This window comes from Helianthus annuus, chromosome 11 (genome assembly GCF_002127325.2).
Source record: "Helianthus annuus cultivar XRQ/B chromosome 11, HanXRQr2.0-SUNRISE, whole genome shotgun sequence".
In the NCBI taxonomy this organism is placed as follows: domain Eukaryota; kingdom Viridiplantae; phylum Streptophyta; class Magnoliopsida; order Asterales; family Asteraceae; genus Helianthus; species Helianthus annuus.
In genome coordinates, this window is record NC_035443.2 from 166,899,144 (window position 1) to 166,903,876 (window position 4,733).

Below are 4,733 nucleotides of genomic sequence, written 5' to 3' on the forward strand. Positions count from 1 at the left end.
ATAAGGCTTTGTAGAGCTCACCTTTCGGGTGCGGTTCTCCTCATATGTCGGCAAGCCACTCCTCTACCTCCCTTGGAAGGAGGAAAGAGGGCTCGTTTGCATTTGTTTGAGGAGTTTCAACTTCCGCCGGAACTTCTTGTGGGTTTTCCATAGGAGGTTTGCGGGGAGTCTCTCCCACCCGGTAGGGTTGTTAATACCGAGTGCCAAGTTCCAGTCTTGTTGTGGAAGAACTGGTTCCATGGGGGGTGTTACCAAAATGTTTAACCTTTGGTGCAAAAGGTTAATCTCTTGGAAGCTGCTTTCCAGTCCCATTGTAAGATCGTTAATACGGTCAATGAGGACCTCCTCTACGGACGTCATCTCGTCGAGAGTTCCCTTAGCGCTATCACGTAGTGCACAAGTGTAGCTTCAACGGAGGGCCTCCTTCCCCTTCGGCTGTTTGAGGAATGAACGGATGATGTTTCGCTGTTTTCACTCGCCATTCTACGAAAAATAAACCAAAAATAGTTTATAGGACGAAACAGTTTCTGGACACGGCCCCGTGCTCAGTGAGCACGGCCCGTGTTCATCTTTCTGCAGAATTTTGGAGCAAGGGAATCTTGGGTTTTTAAGTTATTTTCTGAGTTTATGCAAGCTTTTTGACAGTAAATAACTTTAAACAATGTTACATAACATGTTTTACCAAGATTCTATGATCAAAACTCATTATTCCTACCAAAAGATTGAAAATTCAAACTTTTCATGGTAGTTCTTGAAGAAAGATGAAGAAGAAGGAAATGTCTAGAAGAGGAAAGGACAAGATGGGTTGTTGGAAACTTCTTTTAGACTTACTAGGATTGTTTGAGAGAAGATTCCTTCAAATCTCTGTCCCCAAGTTGGTCCAAATGTGCAGGATTTTGGCTGCATTTATAGAAAATGACAGCCTGCTGGACACGGCCCGTGTCCGCTGGACACGGCCCCGTGTGCAGATGAAATTCTGACACAGTTTGTCCGTATTCTGACGTTCTGATCAGAGGGGAATCTTTTGGTGGACACGGGCGTGTTGGCGAGCACGGCCCCGTGTCGGAAGCTGACTTATGAAGTTTTGTCTTTATTAAGGAGCTAATTGTATTGGGTGGCTCTGACTTGTTGGAACAACCCCAAAGTGCCTAAGATACCTTAATTGTCCTATACTAAGGCGAGAACGCAAGAGGTTATCGGTGAGGGTAATTCCTATTTTCATTCTTAGGTGGACAAGTCCAACCCTTTTCCCGGGCTCTCGTTAAAGAAGGTGTATGCCGAATCGCTCAGGTCTATGTATGACCGAACGAAGTCGATGGGGAGTCCTTCACGGCACAATCGGCACAGGGACGACTATCGTCCACGTCTTTTTAGGTAAAAGGTATTTTCGGGAGCAACGAGGTTGTCGGAATGCGGTTCCAACATTTCCTCATGGTCATCATCTTGGGATGGATCTAAGAAATCCTTCCTAAGTTCTTTTGACCAATTTAGAAGTAGTTCTTCTAGTTGAAATAACTCGTCAAGGAGCATTTCTCCTAGAATATCTGGTTGGGCGCATTCGAGGGAGAAGTAGTGCTTATTTTTACTTTCGCCCCTCTTAAGGTTACAAGGAATCGGTGGGTCTATATAGTGGGCCTATAAGTGAGGAAAAAACATTTTAATTCCTCATGTTCGCCTCCACAAATTCGACACCACAAACCATAAGAGTGCCGAAAGTAAAAAGAATCACTATCACTCATGTTTGTATCAGAAATTACCAACCGCCGGGATCTAACGGTTCTGTTTTCAGCAACTGAATCTTGGGCACGGGGGCGTGTTGAGTGGACACGGCCCCGTGTTCAGCCTACTGTCTGATATAAAACAGGATTGCCAGTTCCAATGATTGAGCACGGGGCGTGTTCAGCGGGCACGGCCCCGTGTTGAGCTCTGCAGAGGCTGAAAAACCTAAAAAAAATCCTAAAAATTAAAGAAAAATAAAAAAGATGATTAGGCCGTTGATTCCTAACTTTCTTAAAATCCTTGTGTCCCCGGCAACGGCGCCAAAAACTTGATGCGTGTCGGTGTGTATATAATTTAGATGAGTAATTTAAGCCCTTTTTACACTTTTAAGCCAAGTTTTAAATTTATAAAACTACGATATTTCACTGAACACTAAACGACACGATATGGGCAAGTGCACCCCCATTTCGTTTGGGGGGGGGGGGACGTAGTTATAGTGTTGGCTAAGATACGCGGGTCGTCCAAGGACACAAGAAGCTTTTAAATACCGGTTTATCTCGAACGTCTAACCAAATCAAAAAGTTAGAAAATATTTCAAACTAAGAAAATAAAACTAACTAAATGGCTGAAAAATAAAAATAAAAACAGATAGACAAGATGAATCACTTGGATCCGACACGTGTATTAGTATAACCTTTGATTATTTTTCGCACTTTTGCACTTGTTTAAGAGATTATCTTAGTTATTGTAGTAGGCCCCCTCTTTTGAAGGCGACGTTACCCCTCAACCCAGTAGTTTGAGTCAGCAAGGATACAATCCTAAAGGGTCGGATTATTGAAAGATAATGAATTAAGTTATTAATGCAAATTATGGTAGGCCCCGCTTTTGGCGGTGACGTTACCCTCGGCTAAGTAGTCTGAGTCAGCAGGGATACAGTCCTAAATAGCCGGGTTATAGTATTAATAGTAGTTAACTTATGAGGGGGTCAAAAGAGTTTGGATCCCCGCCATCCAATACCTATGGGCATTGAAGGAGATCCTACTAAATTTGACCCAGGTCCCAAGCAGGACCTCTAAACGCTGAACAAGGGCAAGACCCTTACCAAACCGTTCCCTTAACCCCCGACCAGGTAGCCAACATACCTCCATATAGACCGTGGAGATATGAATGGTGAAAATCTTTTATTTTATATAGACAGTAAAATAACGCCAAGACACCACGGACAAACGATAAGGAAAGATCACCTTCAACATAAGTAACTAGTTATTAAAGTCATTAATACAAAACCAAATAAAAAGTGCAAAAGATTAAAAATAAAAAGTATTATACTAAACACTTGTCTTCACCAAGTGATGTAAGAGACTTAGGCAAACATGGCCTTGATTGTCAAGAACTCTTACTATCAATCTTGGATCCCGAGACGACTCACACACTCTACGATGGACAATGGATGATGGTGGTGGATGATGGTGTTATGGTGGTGGTGGGTGGTGGATGAAGTGTGAGAGAGGTGGTGTGCCAAGGGATGAGAGAGAATGAAACCAAGCTCCTCTATTTATAGGCTGAACAGAAGGCTGGACATGGCCCCGTGCCCGTCTGACACTCTCTCTCTTCATTAATTGTAATTGCGAATTACAATTAATGCGCCTGCTGTACTTTCACCACGCCCCCGTGCTCGCTGGGCACGGCCCCGTGGTGAGCAATGGAAGCTTCTACTGGTTTGTCTTTTCTGCTGCTTCCTGGGCACGCCCCCGTGTTCGCTGGACACGGGGCGTGTTCAGACTCTGTTTTCTTCTCTTTGTCTTGGGAGGTGCCGTTGAGGGTCCGGGCAGTCCACTTTTGTTCCTTTTCTTGTATTTATGGTAGAATAAGTGGTCTTTTTGCTTCTTTTGTGATTTTGAGCTCATTTCATCCTGAAAATACAAAAGGAAGACAAAAACACTCTTTTTCCAACATTAGTACTTAAAAAGGGTTAGTTTTATGCCTTAATCGATGTGTTTTATATGTTGCATTTTACACACATCACCCGACTCCTCGACAGCATCTCCCAAAGCAAAAACAAGAAGAAAGCTGAGCATGGGGCTGTGCCCAGCTGAGCATGGGGCTGTGCCCAGCTGAACACGGGGCTGTGTCCAGCGGACACGGGGCGTGTCCAGCTCAACACGGGGCCGTGCTCAGCGAGCACGGGGCAGTGTCCAGAATGGTCAGCCCTGGCACAAAAGACAAAGTGGTAGAAGCTTCTATTGCCCACCACGGGGCCGTGCCCAGCGGATACGGGGGCGTGGTCAGAGTGCTGCAGGTGCATTTATTGTAATTCTGAATTACAATTAATGAAGAGAGAGAGTGTCAGACGGGCACGGGGGCGTGTCCAGCGGACACGGGGCCGTGCCCAGGCTTCTGTTCAGCCTATAAATAGGAGTGCTTAGCTTCATTTCAACTCATCCCTTGGCACACCACCTCTCTCACACTTCATCCACCACCCACCACCACCATAACACCATCATCCACCACCATCATCCATTGTCCATCGTAGAGTGTGTGAGTCGTCTCGGGATCCAAGATTGATAGTAAGAGTTCTTGACAATCAAGGCCATGTTTGCCTAAGTCTCTTACATCACTTGGTGAAGACAAGTGTTTAGTATAATACTTTTTATTTTTAATCTTTTGCACTTTTTATTTGGTTTTGTATTAATGACTTTAATAACTAGTTACTTATGTTGAAGGTGATCTTTCCTTATCGTTTGTCCGTGGTGTCTTGGCGTTATTTTACTGTCTATATAAAATAAAAGATTTTCACCATTCATATCTCCACGGTCTATATGGAGGTATGTTGGCTACCTGGTCGGGGGTTAAGGGAACGGTTTGGTAAGGGTCTTGCCCTTGTTCAGCGTTTAGAGGTCCTGCTTGGGACCTGGGTCAAATTTAGTAGGATCTCCTTCAATGCCCATAGGTATTGGATGGCGGGGATCCAAACTCTTTGACCCCCTCATAAGTTAACTACTATTAATACTATA